This window comes from Acinonyx jubatus, chromosome F2 (genome assembly GCF_027475565.1).
Source record: "Acinonyx jubatus isolate Ajub_Pintada_27869175 chromosome F2, VMU_Ajub_asm_v1.0, whole genome shotgun sequence".
Lineage (NCBI taxonomy): Eukaryota > Metazoa > Chordata > Mammalia > Carnivora > Felidae > Acinonyx > Acinonyx jubatus.
In genome coordinates this window covers 8400282-8423398 of record NC_069394.1, presented here as the reverse complement: position 1 = coordinate 8423398, position 23117 = coordinate 8400282, and the positions used below count along the sequence as shown (strand labels likewise).

The 23117-nt window shown below is 49.1% G+C and overlaps 2 long non-coding RNA genes across 2 annotated transcripts; both read right to left on the bottom strand.

Annotated features, from left to right (window-relative positions):
• Nucleotides 1-1993: 1993 nt before the first annotated feature.
• LOC128312858 (uncharacterized) lies at nucleotides 1994-9669 on the bottom strand. The gene is made up of 3 exons (XR_008292708.1): nucleotides 9405-9669; nucleotides 2347-2502; nucleotides 1994-2222 (listed from the first exon to the last, which is right to left on the bottom strand). It is a non-coding gene; the product is annotated as an uncharacterized LOC128312858 (long non-coding RNA).
• Nucleotides 9670-16885: 7216 nt separating this feature from the next.
• On the bottom strand, nucleotides 16886-17884 carry LOC128312891 (uncharacterized). Its single transcript, XR_008292807.1, has 3 exons — nucleotides 17678-17884; nucleotides 17385-17544; nucleotides 16886-17150 (listed from the first exon to the last, which is right to left on the bottom strand). It is a non-coding gene; the product is annotated as an uncharacterized LOC128312891 (long non-coding RNA).
• Nucleotides 17885-23117: the final 5233 nt, after the last annotated feature.

Genomic DNA, 23117 nt, shown 5'->3' with positions numbered 1-23117 from the left:
TTCTCAGGTGGTAAAAGGCTCACGGGGGCCAGCCGAGCGTGTCCGGAGTCGCAAGGAGAGCTCGGCAGGGTCGGGTTTCAAAACCGGAGCTCCCTGTGCATCGTGACGCATACCATTCTGGCTGGCTGTTCCCACTGATTCCAACGCCTGCGCCCTCGGGCTCTGCCAGTGTCGGTTCCTGGTTTGCGCTGTGGTTCTTCGCTTCCGGTAATGAGTTCTCTGTCAATTACCCGCTCCTGCCCCCGCGGTCTCCAGGGCTGCGCTGGCCAATTGTTCCGTCAGGCCCAGGTCTGGGCAGGCGTCTCAATTTGGGCAGTTATTTCGTGGTCAATCACAATCTAAAACAGAGACAGCGAGGCAGCCTCACGCCCAGTGATTTCTGGAGACCAGCCAGCCCTGTCTCCCAATAAAGACACTCCATCTCTCAGCATAGAGTTTTCCAGTAGACATGCCATGCTAAGCCCGGCCAGCGCTAATTTATAATTGGTTCTGGCTAGTTCCCGCAGGAGCTGTTAAATTCTTTATTTGCCCACTTTCTGGGGGCGGTTTTCTACCTTTAAGAAAGGACCCCTTAAGAAAAAAATAAAAAAATAAAAAATAAATAAAAGAAAGAACCCCTTGCATCCCTGAGAAAGAAAAAGCGTCTCCCCTGATCCACGCTAGAATATATCCTCTTACTACTGTCCTTCTCATGCCAGCCATCAGTGGTCTCTGTAAGTGGACAGGTTTCGGATCAACTAGTTTCGGATCACTAGAATATTAGTGCTGGTCGTTGGTGTGGTGGCCAGATGGCGTGTGCCCCGATTTCTCTGATAGACCTTAAGCTTGGGGTTCCAGACATCAGGTTCTCTGTAGGGAATGTTTGCTGGCGAACGACCTTCCCTGCAAGGAGGACTAGCGAGTGGAAACCCTGCCCGGTTATCCTTGCGGTTTATACAGACTGAATCAGAAGCTTATGGGGTTCAACACTTGCCATCACTAAGTTGAAATGTCCTGTTTATTTAGGACTTGCCTTTTAGCTGACTATGGCTTCAGATCATCCCGGGGTCTTCGTAACTGCATGGGGTAAGTGGCTGTCTACGGTCATAAAATACTCAACTCATGGTTCTCCTCTTTGGTCCTGGGAGTAAGTCTTTGAAGTAAGGATTATTATTTTCTCCGTTTACCGGATGAGGAAATGGGGTTCCGAGTGGTTAAGTAATGTGCCCCAGGCCACACAGTTCTGACAGACCCAAGCATTGTTAATTGGATGTCAAGCCTCTTGTTCTTCTCATTCTGTGTATTTTTCCTTGTTTATTCATTTATTCCAAAACTATTTATTGGGAGCTTACCAGACAGTAATCTCAGCACTTGAAAGTCCAACAGCAATGAACTGGTTTCTGCCATGGTGGGAGATAGACACCAACAGTCACTACTGGAAGGGGGTGTTTGGGAGCGCCTGGGTGACTCAGCCGGTCAAGCGTAGACCTCTTGGTTTTGCCTCAGTTCGGGATCGCACGGACGTGAGTTCAAGCCCCGTGTCGGGCTCCGCACTGACAGTGCAGAGCCGGCTTGGGATTCTCTCTCTCTGCCCCTCCCTTTCTCGCGCGCTCTCTCTCCCTCTCTCTCAAAATAAATAAATAAACATTAAAGAAAAAAAAAAGAAAGTGATGTCTGTTCTGCAGAGGTTGGTGGAGCGTAAACTGGGACAGCCTCCGCGGAGGATGATTGGGCAATAGCTCTTGAAATCTAAAACACACTTCCACTTCGACCCAGCACTTTGACTCCCAGGTAATTTATCCCACAGGCGTATCAGCGCCTGCGTGAAGCCACAGACGCATGTACAAGCATATTCATGGCGTCACCGAACGAGCATATTCATGGCAGGAGTGGAAACGACCTGAACACCCACTGCGGGGGCTGATTACATAGGACATTCGGTGGAGGACGCCGTAGGCATTAAAAGGAGTAAAGCAGCCCATAAACGGATGATCGACAGCTGGTTAGATAGTTGGATACATAGATGAAATGACAGCTAAGATATTTTGTCAAGTGAAAAAAGTTATTTAGTGTGCTGCTGTTTAATTTTGGGAAAACCCAGTAGAGTAGATGTTCTTGGTTGCACAAACCACACAGGAAAAGGCTCTGTGAGAAAGTGGGAAGCACAGACACCTGCAGGCCTCTTTCTCCTCTGCGGGGTCTCTTGTATCACTTGGATGCACATGCATTGTGTGTTCCAGAAGCTATAGGAAAGGGAAGAAAGGACAGCGTCAGAGTGACCGGCGGTGGGCCCGTTAAGGTTTCCTCGTCAAGTTGACATTTCAATGGAGATCCGAGTAAGAGAAGGGAGAGGGCCTCGTGACAAACCTTCAGAGGAGAGGGAGCAGCTGGTCAAAGTCCTGCCGGTGGGAGTGAGCAGGGGTGAGAGACTCCGGTGGAGGGGCCGAGTGGGTGAGGGGAAAGCCGCACAGGATGCGTCCAGGGATGTAGGCACGTGCCAGATCACGTAGATATTCCATCAACCTGTAGAAGGAGTCGGGATGTTATCCGCGGGTGACGAGGGTGAGAAGTTACTGGCCAGGCAGGCGATTGCTCTGCTGGTGAGGAGGAGTCTCAAAGATAATTTCCAATGGTTTGATTGGGGCAACCAGGTATGATACACCGTGGTGAGGAATCCTGGGAAAGAGCAGGCTTGGAAGGGCATCAGTAGTTCTGTTTTTGTTTGTTTTGTTTTTAAAGAGAAAGAGTGAGTGGTGAAGAGGCACACACACACACACACACACACACACAGAGAGAGAGAGAGAGAGAGAGAGAGAGAGAGAGAAGATCCCTAGCAGGCTCTGCACTGTCAGCCCAGAGCCCAGCACAGGGCTTGAACTCACGAACCATGCGGTCATGACCTGAGCTGAAGTGAAGAGTCAGACGCTTGAGCAACTGAGCCACCCAGGCGCCCCAGTAGTTCCGTTTTGACCACGTGACTTTTGATGTCCCTACTGAGATCACGTCAGGGTGCCCAGTAGACATTTGACTGTAAGTGGTTGCAGAATTTGGGAGAGGGAAGAGGGGCAAACAGAGCCCTGACCATTCTGAGTGATTAGATGACACTCACAGCTATACAACCACATCAGAGAGGGTGTAGTGAAGAAGACCGGACCCTAGGAGGCTCCCACGTCCCCGAGGAAAGCAGAAGAGCAAGAACAAGGAAATGATACTGAAGGCGGGGGAGGAACAACCCGTGAGCTGGGAGGAGAACTTGGGAGGTGTGGGCTCATAGAAGCCGAGATAAGGAGGCGATGCAGGAAAGACACAGTGGTCATGTGGGTCAAGTTCGGCTGAGTGGTGTTTGGTGACCCTGCGGGAAACAGTCTTGACAGGGGAGCAGGGACAGAAACCCAACCAAATGACCTGAGGAGAGAACATTGGGTAAACAAATGGAGCTGGACATGGCACACAGTTGCCAAGTGTCCTTCAGAAAAGGAAACAGATGGGAGATACTATAGCATTTGCGATGCCGATGGGAATGATCCGGTAGAGAGGGGATAGTCGGGGAAGACGGAAAAGGAGGGTACAATGACAGGAGCAAAGTCCTTGAGTGGATCAGAGTCGGTGAGGTCTAGAACACAAGTGGGAGGCTCACCCGTGAGAGCCAGAGACACTTTTTTTTTTCATGAAAAGATAGAATAGGGAGAGTATGTGGGTAGGTGTTTGGTATGGGTAGAGGGAAGATGAATGAGAACCTATATGATTCTTTCCCTGTTCTCCATGAATCAAAATTGTATTCTACCCATAAGTGACGTATCTCATAATGGGAGGATGGCGTGGAAGTAGGAGACGGAAGAGAGGTTCAAGAAGAGGGAAGGGACTCATGGGTGGCTCAGTCAGTTAAGCATCTGACTCTGGGTTTCGGCTCAGGTCATGATCTCACAGTTCGTGAGTTCAAGCCCCACGTCGGGCTCTGTGCTGACAGTGCAGAACCTGCTTGGGATTCTCTCTCCTCCCGCCCGTCTGCCCCTCCCTGCTTGCTCCCTCTCTCTCTCTCTCTCTCTCTCAAAATAAATCAACTTTAAAAGAAAGAAGAGGGAAAATGCGGACTTGTCACTTTGGAAAGTAGGAGCAACAGGCATGTTTTGCATATTGATTTGAAATATGATGCCCCAAAGTTAAAGTGAGGTCCCTGGGTGATGTGATGTGTTTTTCATCAGCAATATTCAGCGTCTCTGGTGTAGGCCACTGCGTGAGGGAAGAAACGAATGAATGAGGTTTGGGCCTTGAGGGGCCAAGAATGATGGAGAGAGGGGGGTGGGGCAAATGACGTAGGGGTGTTTTCCTGCAAGTGGCTCCAGCAATGAACCATGGTCTCCGACCAGGTTGTATTTTAAAACTTAAAATGATAACTTGGTAGGGCTAATGAATTCCCCCACAAGTGTTGCAGTGGGTATCCTCATAGAAGAAGTGATAAGAGCTGGTGATGCAGCTTGGAAGAGATGTCAGGTGGTTGCCATTATTGGTAAGACAAGGTCAAGAGCATCCGCACGGACGTGTGTAGAGAAGATCATAGAAAAAGACCCAAGAAGTGGGTGAGGAGAGAGAAACAGATTATCGAAGGGGAAGCCAGTGTTGTCAGGTGGACCATACACATGGATATTTAAATCTTCGTGAGTAATGATGAGATCGAAGGAAAGGAAGACAGTGACCCAGGAAACCGAAGGTATCAATGAATGAGTGGACTAACAGAGAGTCAGCGAGGTGATGTGTTTATTACCTACAGCAATATTCAACCATTCAGCTGTAGGCCAGGGTGTACGGGAAGCAAGAAATTGATGAGGTCTGGGGCTTGACCAGGTAAGAATGACGGGGCCGAGGCAAGAGTTAAGGTCATTTTCAAGGAAGTGATTGCAGTGATAAGCCATGGTCCCCGAGGCAGGGAGGGAAGCAAGTGGGTGTGGGTGACAACGGAAGAGTGCCAGAGGATGGCTGGCTTCCAAGGAATTGAGGTTTGCGAAGATGGGGTTTAAAGATACTAAAGAGGGGAACCTGGGTGGCTCAGTCGGTTAAGCATCGGACTTTTGCTCAGGTCGCGATCTCACGGTTTGTGAGTTCGAGCCCCGCGTTGGGCTCTGCACTGGTGGTGTGGAGCCTGCTTGGGATTCTCTCTCTCTCTCTCTCTCTCTCTCTCTCCTGTCTCTCTGCCCTTGCTCACTTCTTGCTCTCTCTCAAAATAAATAAATAAACTTAAAAACAATAAATAAATATACTGAAGAAATAATCAGGGAGGAAGTGGACGCCTGCCCCACCTGTCAGGTCTGCACCAAGTGCCACAGAATGTGGCAAAAATATCACGGTTGGGGCTGACGGTCTCAGCAGTAGGGCTCACACAGATCAGTGACTGCCAGAGCGTTAACTGGTAAACAGGAGAGCGCAGGTTTGGGACGGGAGCCCTGGAGCCTGGCTCCGTTCTGGCCTTCGGTATTTGTCAAATGGATGACTTCTGGGCCTTTTATCGCACTCTCTCTCTCCCCTCTCCCCACCCCTTCTCATTGATTCATTCATATTCTTCTTCTTTCTCAGGTAGAGTAGAAAGCCCTTCAAGGGCAGCATGTGTGGACACGTGTTATGCTTTCCCTACAGAGTCAAGCACCACGAGGGCAGGTAGGAAGGCGTATTTTTTAATTCGCGTATTAGCGATGCTGTTGGCTGCAAATGACGGAAACCCACCTCAATCTGCCTTGGAGGAAGAAATTGGAATAATGGCTTCAGAAGACCAGGAATTTCACAGGGCACGTCCGGCTTCAGGGACGCCCCTCTCCTCCGAGTCCGTATCACTTTCACTGGGCATTTGTCTCCGCCACTCCTGCTCTGGCTCAGTGTCAGTCTCTCCCGAATGGGGTGGAGAAGGCCACCAGCAGCTCCAGGCTCTTGCACCTGTAAAATGGCGGCCCTGTGAGGGGACAGCCCTCTCCCGGTGGCCACACAGCATTCTCGTGGCTGACGTGATTGGTCTTCCTCGGATCTTACGCCCACGTGTGAACCCGGGCTGGAGAGATGGCTTCTCTGACGGACTGGGTTGTGAGCTCACCTTAGAGACAGAGAAGGGGTCAGCCCTGTCCGGCCTCACAACCAGAACACGGAAACGGGTGCCCGGGCGGCTCAGTCAGTTGGGCGTCTGACTTTGGCTCAGATCACGGTCTCGGGGTTCATGAGTTCGAGCCCCATGTCGGGGTCTGTGCTGACAGCTCGGAGCCTGGAGCCTGCTTGGGATCCTCTGTCCTCTGTCTCTCTGCCCCTCCCCCACTTGTGTGCTCTCTCAAATAAATAAATAAGAACAGGGAAGAAGCAGGTTTTCTTGAAAGAATATTGGGGTGCTCTTACTGAAGAGACCTGCTGGGCCAACAGAAACTCCAGAGTCCATACATAGGCCGGGCAGGTGGGGGGTGGGGGTGGACGGTAACAGAAGCTGCCAACACGGCTGGAGAAATGCCCTGGTACCCGGGGCTGAGGAGGGTTAACAACATACAGCATCTTCTGTAACCCTCCTGTTGGCTTCTGGGCTCCCACCATGCCTTGCCGTGCGATGGTACGTAAGCCTCTGATGTTCTCTGGGGTCAGTGAGTTCTGAGGATATTGCTTTGTCTGGGGCCCCCTCCCGTGGTAGATGTCAACACAAATGGCCACGATTCTCCTCCCTGTAGCCACGGCCCTGGCCACGGGACCAGCCTGCCACCCCACGTCCTGAATTAAGGCTGGCGCACGGACTTGCTTCGGCCTGGAGCCATCGGCAGCCGCGAGTGTCAGTTCTATGTTGGACCTCGGAGGGTCCTGTGTGTTTCTGCTCACCGTGTCGGGAGCCTGTCCAGCAGCCACGTAAACAAGCCTGAGCTAGTCTGCTAACTCTTGAGTCCACAGGGAGACGGGGTCTCGGCCTCCTCAGCTGGCCAGGTCCTCGAGCACCTGCTGGCGAGTGCAGATGCGGGACCCGGCCCAGGTAAGCTCAGCAGAGCCCAGCCCGGACCCACAGAACTGCCCACCCGACCCACAGACAGGAGCTAAATAAACGCTTGTGATTTTAAGATACTAAACCTGGGGGAGGTCCGTTCTGTACGGACAACCCTTGATACATTCCTTCTGTAGCTCAGGGTTCTTGTATCTTCCATTCTTGTTAAATGCCACTTTCTGCCGCTCTCTGAATGTATTTGGTCAAATGAAGTCCCTCTCTTCCCCCACGAAGCCGGGCTCCCTGCATATTCAACAGCCTTCCTTAATGTATCAGCCCCAGCTCCGAGGGTTTGGGTCTACAAGTGACGGGCAGCAGTCTCTACAATAAAAAGCAGGTTCAAGGATGCTTCCCTTGATCAACTGAGTCGCGTTGATTTTGTCTGTTTGTTTCCTGAAGTCCTGATGATTGTTGTCATGCTGAGGCCTTTCTCTTTCACTGGTTTTTAGCTGGTTCTTACCTGTGCTTCTAAAGTTTTGCTCTTTTGCACCTTCGTGTCTCAGTACTTCGCCTAATGAGTTTGGGAGCAGGACTTCAGAGGACACTGGCTGTGCCTCCTCGAGCAGATCTGCCTCGGAGGTTCCCGGCCCCATGGCATTAGAGCCCGTCAGCATTGGCCTCTCAGGATCTCGGAAAGGATGCAATGAAGCTGCACGTCTGCAGGTGTTACCACAGTGCCCGGCAAACAGAACGAGCCTGATCCATGCTGGTTCCTTTCTTTCCTAACCATTGTCACCCTCACGAAGCCCCTACATGTGACAGGTCCCGTGATGGTTGCTGGGGATGCAGAGATAAATAAGGCATCAAGCGTGTGATGTTTTCATTAGGATGATTATTTTTTTTTAATGTTTACTTATTTATTTTGGAGAGAGGGGAAGAGAGAATCCCAAGCAGGCTCCACACGGTCGGTGCAGAGCCTGATGCGGGGCTCGAACTCACAAACCGGGAAGTCACGACCTGAGCAGAAATCAGACTCCAAGAAGGTCTGTGACTTGCCTGAGGCTGCTTAAGTGTGCTTCCTAGGACCAGGCCTCTGGGCTCCGGGATCAAGACTTTGTTTTCAAATGCCCCCGCATATTGTGCATCTTCATAAGTGTATTTGAGTTGCCATCTTCTGGGGTAGAAGATTACAGATTCTCAGCGGGGAAAGAGGATCTCCTCCAATTTCCAAAGCAGACTACGGTTCTTCTAGCTTTGAAATAGAATTGGTTTTCTGAGTTGAAAAGAAAGATGACCAATGAAGCAAGTAAACCATAAGAGCAGCCGACCTGCTCGCCAGAGGGATGTTTCTGGTGCGGGAGGCGCACCAGGTCGTGGACCGGAGACATGGCAGGCGGGTGGGGAATGCGCCTCTGGAGGGGACTATCAGCCAGCCAGGAGCTGCAGGTGAAATGGTCTCAGACAGACAGGGAGAGGTAACAGTGAAGAGACGGCAAGTTCTGAGTCCCAGGAAACTTCCACCGGAAGTTCATCAGCCTAGTGGCAGCCAGTCCTGGAAAGGCCAGGCTGAATTAGTAGGAAGGGAGAATTCTGGAACATTTCTTTAGAGTCATGTGGTATCATCGCTTCTGCGTGAAACACTAGAACACAGACTGGGCTCGCCTTAATGATAAGGAGAAGTTTAATGTTTACCTTTAAATGTTTCTGAAGGAGTATTTTAGTTGGTGGGTTGCCATCCTGCCAGGCACAGGAGGCCAAGGTGTGGTCCCTGCCGGCCACTTGCTCTGTCTAGTGGCAAACAGATTTGGACACAGAACGTGCCAAAGGGCTGCCCTGGAGACACAGGATGACTCAGGCAGGTGGGGGGCGGGGCAACAGGGACTGGGCAGGTGGGGACCAGAAGGAATATCATTAGGAAGGTAAAAAGAAACTTGGGGGAAAGCCCTCGCGGGCCGCACCACAGGGTGGTGCGAGGAGGTCCGAGGACGCATGCGTACGGGGTGGTTCCAGCGAGGGGAGAAAACTGCGCATGTGCAGTTGGACAGCTTTGTCTAACGGTTCGAAAAGATGAACTGTGTTGTTTGCTTCCGTGTCTCTTACAAACGACTATCAGGATGCCTCGTCCACATCAAGATATTAAGTCTTTGATAAGGATGAATGAATGATGTGCCAGCACCTTGAGCAGCATGGCTGGCAGAAGGGAGGGGCTTACCGCGGATGAAGGGGGTGCTGAGTGTTGACTCAGCGGGGAGTTCCGAATGCATGGATGCCATGGAATCGGATGAACCAGAGACTGATCCCGGCCAAGGATCCTGTGTGTGGTCCTGACCAGCGCGTGGAAACTCGCAGAGCCTTCTTTCCTGACTTTTTAACACAAGGATGTCAATACCAACCCGATTAGTCTGCACTCCATCAGCTGCAAGGGACAGAAAATCCAATTTGAGATGATTTAGGGAAAAGGGAAGATCCTGGCTCCTGCAACTGAAATACTTACGTGTGGTTTGGTCCAGGGGCACAAAGACAGGTGTTCTGACCCGGTTTTTCTGCCATCTCTTAGCTCTGATCTCCCCCAGGCTGGTTTTCTTCCCACAAGCCGCATGCTGGCAAGTGAGGCACTCAGACTCCGTCCTAAATAGAACCTCATCGCATATTCTACAAGTTCAAACACCAACTACAAAGTGATCATTAAGTTTTACTTCCGGAGGCAAACAGGGCGACCCCTCTCGGGGTCTTGGGCTGTACTCCCACGGACCAATTTTGGGATACCTTCGCAGCTCCTTAGTTTTTAGCGGATGAATATCATGACGTCCTTCAAGGGTACGTAAGCGCCATACCTCTCAAGCAGTCTTTTGTGCAAGTTGTCCCCTAACGTTCTCCTTACAGCATCTGTAAGCCTTGCCTTTTTGACCGAGTGCTTGAGACCCCTTGTCCCCTGCTAACCTCAAGGTGATTAGTAAGGGGCTGTCTCAGGTTTCACTTACTGCTAAAATAAAGCCAGGGATCATAGTATGTTAAGGAACACTCCCCTCCCCTCCTTCCTTCCTGCAATACAACTCTCAGAATGGCAAAGTTTTATTTTTACATGTCATTTCGGAGTCTTATTTTTCGTAGTGGTTCCAGGCCGCCATTCCTAGATTCAAGTCTGATAGAAAAAAGATCTGTTATCTTTCCTTCAGTTCGAACATGGGCCTTGGGCCTAAATTTCTTTGCTCTGACTCAGGCCTTGTGCCCAGTCCCCAGGGCCCGTGGGGAGGGCTGCAAGAATTGAATTGGCGTATGCTTGGATCACAAGTGCCCCTGCAGTGGGAGTGAGGTCAGCCACCCCAGATGACATTTACCAAGCGGGATAGTACAGTGATTTACCCCAAAGCGATTCAAGGTGCTGTAACTGTAATGAAGAAATGGCTGCTGGGCCACAGCCAACAAATATCCAACATACTTTCCCATTTGGTGATGTGACGATGGAATGAAATGAAATATGCAGGGGGCGCCCAGGTGACTCAGTCATTTAAGCGTCCGACTTTGGCTCAGGTCACGATCTCATAGCTCCTGAGTTCAAGCCCTGCATCGGGCTCTGTGCTGACAGCTTGGAGCCTGGAGCCTGCTTCCGATTCTGTGTCTCCTTCTCTCTCTAACCCTCCCTCGCTCACGCTCTGTCTCTCTCTCTCAAAATTAAATGGTAAACATTAAAAAAAAATTTTTTAAGGATGAAATATGCAAAGGTCTTGGCACATGGTACGTATCCAATAGATAAATGTGACCTCCTGCTTCAGGCAGTTTAATAATAGTAGGAAAGGGCATGAGTTCTGACGGCAGCCTCTGAAGTTCCAATCCCAGAATTTCCTCTTGTTTTTATTTTTATTAAGGTCTAATTGAGCTACAAACAAAACAAAACAAAAAAAAACCCTGCACATATTTAATGACATTTAATGTATACATTTTAATGAGTTTGGACATATACGTACACCTGTGATACCATTCACTATAATCAAGGTACTAAAATATCCATTGCCTCCCCAAACTTCTGTGTTCTTGTGTGTGTGTGTGTTTTGTTTTGTAGGAAGAACACGTAACGCGATCTCTATCCTCTTAACATTTTAAAGTGCACAATATTATACGGTTACCTGTAGATACTAAGGTGAACAGCAAGGTGAGCTTATGCATCTTGCATAGTTGAGAGTTTATACCCACTGAGCAATGCTTCCCCATCCCTCTTTCCCCAGCCTTTGGCAGCCACGATTCTAGTCTCTGATTCTATGACTCTATTTTAGATATCTCATACAAGTGGAATTGTGCAATATCTCGTCCTTCTGTGGCTGGCCTGTTTCACCTAGCATAATGTCCTCCAGGTTTGTCCATATTGTTACAAATGGTAGGATTTCCCTTTTATCTGTTTTATTTTTTAATGGTTATTTATTTTTGAGGGGGGTGGGCAGAGAGAGAGGGAGACACAGAATCCGAAGCAGGCTCCAGGCTCTGAGCTGTCGGCACAGAGCCCAACACGGGGCTTGAACTCATGAACCGTGTGATCATGACCTGAGCTGAAGTCGGACGCTCAACCCACTGCGCCACCCAGGCGTCCCTCCCTTTTTTTTAAAGGGTGAATAATATTCCATTGTGGCATATACCACATTGTCTTTAGCCATGCATCTGTTGGTGGAAAGTTCGGTGTTTCCATATCTTGACCGTTATGAATAATGTTGCAATGAACACGGAAGTGTTAATGTCTCTGCAGCATCCTAATTTTAATTCTTTTGGATAAATACCCAGAAGTGAGACTGCTGGGTCATATGTTACCTCCATACTAGTTTCCATAGTGGCTGCAGCAGTTTAAATTCCCACCAACAGTGTATGAGGGTTTCAATTTTTCCACATCCTCACCAAAACTTGTTATCTTTTATATATATATATATATATATATATATATATACACATATATAATATTATATATGATATATTACATTATTATATATTATATTATTTATCTATATTTATTATATTACATATATTTATTATTTATATATATTATATGTTATATTATTTATATTATATATATGTATGTGTGTATATATATATGTATATATATATATATATACATATATATATTAGGCACCCTAACAATTGTGAGGTGATAGCTCATTGAGATTTTAATATGCATTTCCCTGATGATGAGTGATGATGAGTACCTTTTCTTATATCTCGTAGCCATTTGCTTGTCTTCTTTGGAAAAAAATGTTAATTCAAGTGCTTTCCCCAGTTTTTCATTGGGTTTTTATTTATTTATTTATTTTTTGCTATTAAATTATGGAAGGTTCTCATATATTTTGAATACTAATCCCTTATCAGATATATAGCTTGCAAATATTTTCTCCCATTCCACAGGCTGCCTTTTTACTCTGTTGATCAAGAACAAGAAAAAGCCCACTCTCATCGTATGCGACATAGCACTGAAATTTCAAGTCAGAATAATTAGTCAAGAAAAAGAAATAAAAGACATCCAAAGTGGAAAGGAAGAAGTAAAATTGTTTCTGTTCACAGAAGGCTTGATCTAAGGTGTAGAAAACCCAAAACATTCCACAAAAGGACAGATAAACAAACTCAGCAGAACTGAAGAATACAAAACCAACATACAGCAATCAGTTGTATTTCTTTTCTTTTTCTTTTTTTTTCATCTTTATTCATTTTTGAGACACAAAGTGCAAGCAGGGGTAGGGCAAAGAGAGGGAAACACAGAATCCGAAGCAGGCTCTAGGCTCTGATCTGTCAGCACAGAGCCCCACCCGGGGCTTGAACCCATGAGCCATGAGATCATGACCCGAGCTGAAGTCAGATGCTTAACCAACTAAGCCACCCAGGCACCCTGAAAACAACAATTCTAAAAACTAGATGGAATCACAAAAGACTTCAAATAGCCAAAGCAATCGTGAACAAGAACAAAGCTTGGAGGCATCACACTTCTTGATTTCAAAATATGTAACAAAGCTACAGTGATTAAAACAGTGTGGTACTGACATTAAAAACACATAGACCAATAGAAAAGAATAGAAAGCCTGGAAGTAAACCCATATGAATAACGTGTCTACTGACCTTTGTCAAGGGAGCCAAGAATATACGATGGGGGAAAGGCTAACAAATGAAGTTGAGAACACCTGGATAGCCATACACAAAAGAATACAATTGTACCCTTATCTTACACCGTACAGAAAACTCAACTCGAAATGGCCGACAGACATAAATGTGAGATCTGAAACCACAATACTCATGGAAGAAAACACAGGGAAAAAGCTTCTGGATATTGGCTTTGGCTGTGATTTCTTGGATAGGACACCACATGCATGGGCAACAAAAAGAAACATGGACAAGTGTGATTAAACTCTTTTCTTTAATTAAAAAAAAAATTTTTTTGAGTCAGAGTGCACAAGCAGGGGAGGGGCAGAGAGAGAGAGAGGGAGAGAGAGAGAGAGAGAGAGAGAATCCCAAGCAGACTCCACACTGTCAGTGCAGAGCCAGACGTGGGGCTCGACCCCACGAACGGTGAAATCAGGACCTCAGCCAAGATCAAAAGCTTGACACTTAAACGACGCAGCCGCCCAGGCGCCCCCAGACGAGTGTGTTTATATCCAATTAAAAAGTTCCTGCACAGAGAAAGAAATAGCTCACATTTCCCCCTGTCGGTTGCGGGCCTTGTGAAGTAACATATCTTTTCTGTGATGCATGGCAGTACACGATCTCATGTCTCGTGGCAACTAAGTGGGTTAATGTGTGCAAAGTATTTAGAACGGTGCCTGGTGCATAGGAAGAGGTAAGTGTGGGTGGTTCTTACCCAGAGAAGGCCTGTGACCAATTACACGGCCGACAACCCTGCCCTCTGCCCGTCGGCAGTTAAACACACGGAAGGAATGGATTCCAATGACAAGAAGTCCTCCCATCCTGGATCCCTGGCTCAACAGCACGGAGGGTCATCTGGAATTGCTCAGGCTAGTGTGCGAGTGCGTAGCGATTCATGGCCTCCTTGGAGAGCGAACTGGGGTAAGAGATAAACAAGGTCCAGACGGAGGCACAGGGTCTAGGCTGTGTTGAAATGGATTCAGTCCAGGGGTACGTCCCCAGGCCTGCTTGTGTCTGGGCCAAGTCTTTTGAGGACTTATTGAGAACTAATGGTGTGCTGATAAATATTTAACAATAGGCTTCTTAGGGAGAAAAAAAAAAAGCCCGATTTATAGTATTTGCCAATTTCCTTGGTATAAATGCTCCCACCATGGCCGACTTCAAGCTGCGAAGGTTATGTTATTTAACAAGAAGTTGGGAAAGAGAAGTATGCATTCGGTCCTCGTGAGCCTGCATGAGCAGGCCCTGGCACACCACTGCCAGGATCCTTCCTTGGAGATTTTCAGCTCTGCCTCCCCTCTCCATCCTTATTTCTGGCCGCCGTCACCCTCAAATCTGTCCCCCAGGCGTAAGGTGTGATGTGCAGTTCCCTGAACACGCTGTGCCTTTCCCCAATCCCCTTTCCTTTCTCTTGGCCTTCCCCTTAATGACCCATCTCCGCAGGGATGCTGTTTCAGATTTGAGCAGACTGTGTACCACACACCTCCGGGGAAACCATCATGAGAGGCTGGGGTTATGCAGTGCGCAACCTACACAATCAGCCGTGGCAGCTCAGTCTCCAAGTCTTTCCCCTCTCCTAAGGAGTCTTCCTTGCGCTTCCAGACCAACTTACTGCTGCTTCTCTGAACTGCCGGAGCTCCCCAAGCTTCTCTTTATTTCCCCAACTTCTATAAGTGGGTGTCCCTAAGGCATTGCCTCTCAGTTACTGGGTCTCGTTTAGTGTCTGTCTCTACTTCCATATTGTGAATTCTTTAGGAGAAGGGACCAAGTCACATTCATTTCTGTATCCCTAGCATCTACTAGAGCATGTGACATAATATAGTATACCTGTGTCTGGGGCGTATTAGCTTAAGGCAAAGAAAACTCAGGGGAGATAATTAGAACTGTATCAGAAAGGACTGCATGCAAAGGGGTAATTGGATTTGTTCTGTGGAACCCCAGTGCACTGTGACAGTACTGCTGGGAGAAAATACCCATTCTGGGAGGCAGATGACACTTCTAAGGAACGATATTTTAACTGGCCAAACTCTTCCGGCAGTGGAAGGGCTGCATGGGGGCGCTGAGCTCCTTGTCCCTAGAAACACATAAGCCGGGGTTGGGATACACACAGAAGGCAAGCTAAACAGGGGCCTCTTTTGTTAAGAGCTTGTGGCGGGGGGAGCCGGGCAGCAGAGGTTCATGGCAGGAGGAGGATGAATACTGCCAGGTCTCGTGTCTTGGCAGGGAAAGAGGATGAGGGTCAGAGATGTGTCAGAAAAGGGAAATACCTGGGTTGTTGCTTTATAGAATGTTAGTTGTGGTGAAATCCATAGATCGTAACATTTGCCATCTTAGCCATTTAAAGACATTTTTTAACATGTATTCGTTTTTGAGAGACAGAGCGTGAGCAGAGGAGGGGCAGAGAGAGAGAGAGAGAGCATGTACACACACACACACACACACACACACACACAGAGTGAGCAGGAGAGGGGCAGAGAGAGAGGGAGAGAGAGAGCATGTACACACACACACACACACACACACACACACACACACAGAGTGAGCAGGGGAGGGGCAGAGAGAGAGGGAGACACAGAATCGGAAGCAGGCCCCAGGCTCTGAGCTGTCGGCACAGAGCCCGACGCGGGGCTCGAACTCACGGACCGCGAGATCGTGACCTGAGCCGAGGCTGCACGTTTAACCGACTGAGCCAGCCAGACGCCCTGCCATCTTCCCCGTTTTTGAGCGTACAGTTGAGGGTGATAAGCGCGTTCACGTTGTTGGGCAGCCCTCCCCACCATCCACCCGCAGAACTCTCTTCACCCTGCAAAACGGAAACTCCGTTCCCACTAATTTTCCTTTCCCAACCGCAGGGCACGAGCCTTCCCATTTCTCTGCATCCTTGCCGACACTTGCTTTTTTGTTGTTATATTTTACAGTAGCCATCCTAATGGGTGTGAGGTGTGGGGCTTTGAAACACGGAGAGAAAGGAGGGGGAAGGGGGCAGGAACAGATGAAACGTGCACTGCCCGGCCGCGGCCCGTGCTCCTGGGCATCGGCTCTGATCATGGGTGCAAGGTAAACTCTACGTGCTATGCAGGGAGGTGCGGCAAGAATAACAAAGGCAAGGTCTGAGTCAGGATGGTTATTGGAATCTGATGTTCTCACTTTTCGATCCTCTGCTTACGAACACCTGGATTCAACCCATTCCTGGAACCGCAAAATGGAAGCACGCCAGAATTGGGACCTTTGCGCAGGACCTTTGCACAGGACCCGGAACGCCGTTCCTGTGCTTTTGTAGCTGCTTTCCCCTAGGTACAGGTATGACTCGTTAACCCGTTGACAGTCACGTGCGGAAGTAAGCAAAGGCCCCAGCCGGAGCACTGCCCTCTCGGCATCCGGAAGCAGAGGGTCAAGCCTCGAAGGGTGGAGGGAGCCCAGCACAGGCTGTCAGAAGACACAGGAACGAGTTCTGAGACCTACTGCCTGTGGTTTCTCGCCCGCTTCTTCCTGGACACTTATTCCACTCTTGCTCAGAGCATGATCAGCCTCGTCAGGCCATGCCCTGTAGAACAGGGATGTCCGATGGAAATATTTTGCGAATCACGTGTGTGGTTTTAAATTTCCGGGCAGCTACATTTAAAACGTGAAAAGGGGCGCCTGGGTGGCTCAGTCGGTTGGGTGTCCGACTTCGACTCAGGTCATGATCTCATGGTTCATGGGTTGGAGCCCCGGGGCAGGCTCTGTGCTGACAGCTCAGATCCTCTCCCTCCTGCTGTCTCTGCCCCTCCCCCACTCACGCTTTTCTTTCTCTCTCTCTCTCTCTCTCTCTCTCAAAAATAAATAAATAAACGTTAAAAAAGATCCTTTCAAAAGAAGCAGGTGCAATTAAGTTTAATTATGTATTTTACTTAAGCCGACGTATCCCAAGAATATTATCATTTCAATGTGTAATCAACGTGAACGCTGTTCATGAGATGTTCTGTATCCTTTCCCTCCTATTAAGTCTGCAGCCCCCAGGGCATGTGGTCCACAGGCAGCCCATCCCAGGTCAGATGCTCACTTTCTTCCGGAAATTCTTCACGGACGTTCCGATCTCATAAAATGTGCAGGTGAAGAAATAGGCTCGGGTACTCAGTTGCTCCAAAGACAACTAAAAGTTTTCCAACCATGATGCATTAATGGAAAAATATGTTACTCTGTTTTTAGCTTTTGTATTTAAATTTAAATCATTTAGAACGAATGAAAATTTCAAGTTCAGCTTCTCCCTCATGCTAGTGGTATTTCAAGCACTCACCAAAAGCAGCAACAACAACAAAACCCTCAACTCACAGGGAGCCCTGCCGTCTGGAGAGAGATTGTGGGGACTGATAAAAAGTGTTCGTACTGGCTGGAGGCTGATAACACTGCGGTCGGTGGCTTGCCTCACGTGGCTCCTGGCTGGGATGGCCTTTGTGGTCATAAAATGCACTTGAGGAAGCAGGCCCTGGCGGGTTTGCTTTCCAAATGCGCGTGCCCAACCCCGGTCGCAGGACAGCGAGTGTGACCTGTGCACAGAGACACAGGGATCTCAGCAGCACTCACGAGTGTCACCGCCGGGTGAGAACCTGGTCAGGGCTCTTGACCCCATCCAGGCCTGTGCCCTCCCTCAGTGGCCAGGCCCGTGGCCACGCTGTCTACCTGGCCATCAGCAGGGCGAAGCATTTCAGTGACACGTGGCCCAATAGCCTCCTCTTTGGAGCCTGGCTTTCTACCCCACTCCCCCTTTGGATCATTGTAACCGGTAATGGCCTCAGCGGATACGCACATTGAACTACGGGGAAAAAGATTTTTGGCCATGGCACGCAGAGTTCCCCGATTAGCTACACACATTCTCCAATATGAAGCTGTTCCTCCGTTGGCTTTATCAGGTAGCCTGGGGACCACACGGTACAAGGTATGGTAAGTCCCAGTCGTGCCTCACACGTAGAATGACCGTCCCGGGAGCCTTGGGGAGGATGTCCCCTTCCCTCCCCTGTTCCCCGCTGGCTGCTCCCCGCTGCTCCCCTCTCCTTCCATGTCATTCATTTAGGCAACTTTTAAAAAAATTTTATTTATTTTTGAGAGAGAGAGAGAGAGACAGACAGAATGTGAACAGGGAAAGGGCAGAGCGAGAGACACACACACAGAATCCGAAGCAGGCTCCCGGCTCCTAGCTGTCAGCACAGAGCCCTATGCGGGGCTCGAACTCACGAACCGCGAAATCATAACGCTCAACCCACTGAGCCCCATCATTTAGGTGAATTAAAATCAATCAATCAATCAATAAAACACCTAATCTGTGCCATGCACTGAACTGGGATCTAGAATTTCTGAGACTGAGGCTACTTACATTACTCACTACTGAGTCACCTCCTTTAGCAAAGACAGATATACGAACATATATACATACGTGATTAAATGTCTTCACAATAGCAACTATTATCTCTATCAGTTTAAATGGTTCTCTCCCCATTATTTCACTAACCTCCTGCAGGGGAAAGGCGTCCTGAGTTTGAAGTGCTCAGATCCCCCTTTGCAATCCTGACTCTCCCCGAGGGTAGTTTTGTGTCCTTGGAGTCACATAACTCCTTTGAGCCTCAACTCCCGCATCTTAACACCTACTTACAAGGTGGTTTTGAGATTAAATGAGACAACTCCGGTAGACTTGGTGTAGCACCTGGGACCCAGCACTCTGTAAATGCAGTGCTGGTGAGCATTGTGCGTCACCAGTCCTTCCGGCGGATTTGAAATGCTCTTTGCTGTTGTGCGGATTGAAGCCCGGAGGACAAAACTGCCAGGTGCCAGCTTTGGGATCCCAGCGACCTGAAGGGTGGGGCGGGCCTTCACATCGCCTGGAGGGGGCATTCGAGGGGCACCGGGAAGGGGGCGCTCCTTGGAGGAAGTGTCTTCTAAGGGGGAGAAAATCAGTGAGCTGAAGGGAGAAAGAGACGCTGTCATGTCTAAGGCCGAAGGGAAAAGAATTTGCAAGATGAGCAGAGGCAAGGAAAACACAGCATCTGCAAAGGACAGAAAGAAATCTGTGGGTGGAGCGTGCGCGCGCGCGCGTGTGTGTGTGTGTGTGTGTGTGTGTGTGTCAGGGTGGGTGGTCACTGGAGAAGCAGGGCCAGTCAGTGGGAGAGGCAGTTTCGAAACCGAACTAACTTGACTGTTTACCGACTGAGAGCTGACAGCCTAAATTCACTGTTTCCTGTGGATTTTCTTCTCATGCACAGGACACGCTTATCTAGAAGCCAGTTGCCCTTTATTTAAATTCACTCTCTAAAGGTTATTGGGTATTTGGCTTTTGGAAAGTCCCTTAGTCATCTTGAACTCCTAGTTTCTTATTTCAGAATTGGATTCGATGATTTCCAAAATGGCTTTGGACTCTAATCTTCCATGCAGGACAGAGGCCGAGAGCTCCGGTTTCTGTCTTACTGAGAACACACGGGGGGGCTGATGTTTCCAGCAATACTTGGGATCTCGTGCACCGTTGACCAAAGCAGGGCCAGGGAATAAGTCGGTCTAGTCCAAACTGGCATGCTGCATATGGCTGGGTCTCTGACACTGGATGTGCCACGGTGCCTCATCTGTCTTGGCAAGAGCACGGGGGGTGCAACTGCCAGTCTCGCGGTTACAGAGAGGACTCCTTCACTCCACGGGGTCATTTAACAGGGTCCCGGGGGCCCGGCTGCCAGTCCGATTTCCATCCAGGACTGGGGTTTCGGAATGGACGGCGGAAAGCACGGAAGAGTGAGTCACCGTCTCTACCATGGGGGCAAATGGGTGACTCCCCAATCACTGGAAGGAGAGAACAGGACCCGGAGGAGGGAACCTTCTCGGCAGGAGGTCGAGTGAGCCTCTCTGGTCACTGGCTCCTCCTCCTCCCTTCTGGGAGAGTGCTCGGATTTTCCTGGAAACCTCCCCTTTCCCTCTCTGGCTCTGAAGGCTTATGCCACACGTTAGCCCCGGTGCCAAGCCAGTCATCCCGGTCAGGAGGGACTGGTTTGAAGATGGCCAAAGGCATTTCCTGGAACTGGAGGAAGAAAGTGTCTCTTTTCTCTGCTGGGATTGCTCAGGGGTGGGTGCTGGAGAAGAAGCGGTCAGAGAGGAAAGACCAGCCAAGAAAGGAGAGAAATTGAGTCCCGAGGACTCCTTCAAGACCCTGGATCCTGCCATCCCCGAATCTCGCACGCCCGAAGATTCATTCAAGACCCTGGATCCTGCCATCCCTGAATCTTGTATGCCCAGTAGGTCCTGATTCCCTTCCTGAATGGAGATATTTTAAGGGGGCAAAGGGAGGGTCTGTCCCTTGCAACAGAAAGGACTCTGGCTAATTCAAGGGGGCACCAGCTCACCCAAGCGATTTGAATAAGGATAATTAAGATCACATTGGTAATACCTCTTCTCTGAACGCCCGATGGCACCTCACAAATATTGGCTGTTTCTCTCCTACCAATTTACAAGAGAGATGTAATTATCACCATTGTATGGCTGCAATTACTGCATTTCTGCTGTGTCGAGGGTCTTGGCCAAGGTCAAATTGCTTGTACGTAGTAGAGCGGGGATTCAAATCCACTTCTGCTCATACCACATTCTGTGGGCTTGTTACTCTACCTCATGGTCTCTCCTGCAGGGAGAGTCTGAATTAACATGGGGGAAAGAGACCGAGAACACAGCTTGGATATCCAAATCACTGCAAAGATTCTCCCTCAAAGACACAAACATCTAGCAAAGGGAACATTGTTACAGGAAAGAACAAGGTCAAGAGGCAAGGATAAGAACACCCGTGCTACCTGCAATCAGCACTCTCCTAAATAGCAGGAAAGAAAGCTAGCTCACGTTCATATTGCACTTGACATGTTGTTAGGTCTAGTCCGTGTTTCGGTGCACGGGATAGAAACAAAGTGGAAATCATGTGTTCCGAGCGCACAGAGTGCGTGCGTTGCAAGGATAGAGTCTCACAGAGCCTGGCGTCCCAGTATTTAGCTGAATTTCAGAGAAGCTTTGGAAGTGGGTCTGAAGAGGAACTCAGGCCTCTAGCTCTCCTTTTTACTTCTCTCTGCTTGTCCATTTTAACCTCATCTCCCTCTGGAGGCAAGTTGCCCCTAATCTGCCATCTGTGGGACGGCCCCGGGCTGTCCCGGGACTTCCTGGCTGGCATGTTTCACAGAGCCTGACTTTCTGTCTCCACTTCCACTTACTGCCACCTGCAGATTTATGGGAAGAGAGTAACCGAATGGCTCGGTGGTGAAAAGCTGTCCACCCTGGCACACTCAATCCCGGATCTCCACTGGAGGGAACTAGAAAGCAAACAAGTTAGGAGCCCCTGTGGGAGGGCTCCGTGATATACTGCCCAGATGTCCCCCATCAGCCACCTCCTGACATCGTCCCACGGGCAGCCATGCCACCTTTATGGGGAAGGGGTCCCCTTCCCAGCTGGGAGGTCTCTGGATGTTCCTCTCCGCTCCTCGTGGGCTGCTGAGGCCTCTTTTGGCTTGAATCAGGGCTGAACTTCTTCCTCTCCCCAATCATACGTCCTTTGCTTCTATTCTGCAAACAGATCACTCCTGCACTCAGATTTCCGTCTGCATCTGCTTCCCGGAGAACCCAGCTCCTGACAGTTGGTTCTAGGAATTGCCTGAGAAAGAAGCTACTGAGATAAGATTCTGGAACTGGAAACATCGCTGCCTGTCTGGGGCTAAAGGCCCCATCCCTGGGGGGCTGGTGGGGCCAGAGGCCCCCCAGTGCTGGGCAACAGAACATTTGTTAATCTTTCACTGCTGGTGAGCTGGGGCAGCCAGCAGTGGGAGGGGACACATGAGCCGGTGTGATGTATGAGACGTTTTACAAATACGGGGCGGAGAGGAAATATCAGGACAGTGGAATGGGGTGGTCTTGCTTAGCGCAATTGATACTCCGGGAGATGGAAATAAAACCTGAGAGTGATTAATTGGCAAGTGATAGCTAAGTGTGCAAGCCAGGGACCTCCTGCTTAACATGCAAAGAGACTCTCAAGTCCTACAACAAGAAGGCAGGGAAAGCTGAGGCCTTAATTATCAGAACACTCAAGCTCCGAAGAAAGCAAACTCCCCACGTAGGCAGGTTTGCTACGCCAAGGTCTCCGGGCCCTGGCCGGGAAAGATTTGGGTTGATACGTCCCCAAACCTGGACTCTCCAGATTCCTCTGAAGCTCTGGGCCCCTCATCCTCCATTAAGGTGCTAACATTTCCCCTCTGCTTAAAGAGGATGTGGAGGACTTGACCCTGCAAGGGAACATCAGCTGCCCCCACGATTTGCATCCAGTGCTCCCCATCTCCTAGCTGCTGCGGGGTCACCCGCAGCCTTTGCTGGAACTTCAGAGTAATACAAATTCTCCCTTTGCCAAATATATTCCCAAAGAATTCTTCTTCTCCTTCTCCTTCTTCTTCTTCTTTATCCTGTTGTGTTTTCCTGGTTAATGCATAATTTTAGAAGTGATTTGTTGGCAACGTGTCTAGGTTTGCAGGCAGAGAAAAAAAACGAGCTGATAGCTAGGAATTGTAACATGTAGTCGGAAACCTTTAGACGCTGTGTATAAAAGGGAGAGCCAAGTGTCCGTGAATTGTCCATTCGCTCTTTGATTTATTCATTTCACAAACTTTTATTAAGCCTTTATAGCGTGCCAGGCCCTAGGCTAGGTTATGAGGGATACAGCGAGGAACAAAGCTTAGATTCTGATTCTGAAATTTATCGTTGAGCAGAACAGATGACATGAAAACCATTTAGTCCAATAAATCATTTACAGGCAGATAAAGAATAGTTAAAACTTCCATTTACAACCTAGGAGAATAACTGGGCACCATTTTCTGAAGACACAGGCCCACAGGGCTGCTGTGCACCCCCCCGCCAGGATCAGAAAAATTCTGGCATTATCTGAACTGGAATTGGCCATAAAACTGGTAACCCTTTCTTTCCCCGGTACGACTGACCCTGGTGTGAGTCCACATATGGTGAGTAGTACTATGTCTCATATTTCAACAATGATTGCCAATGGCTTTGGTGCCTATAACAGGCACAGGTGGCTTTCTGGGGCCAAGCAGGTTACGTTGGCAAACTTTCC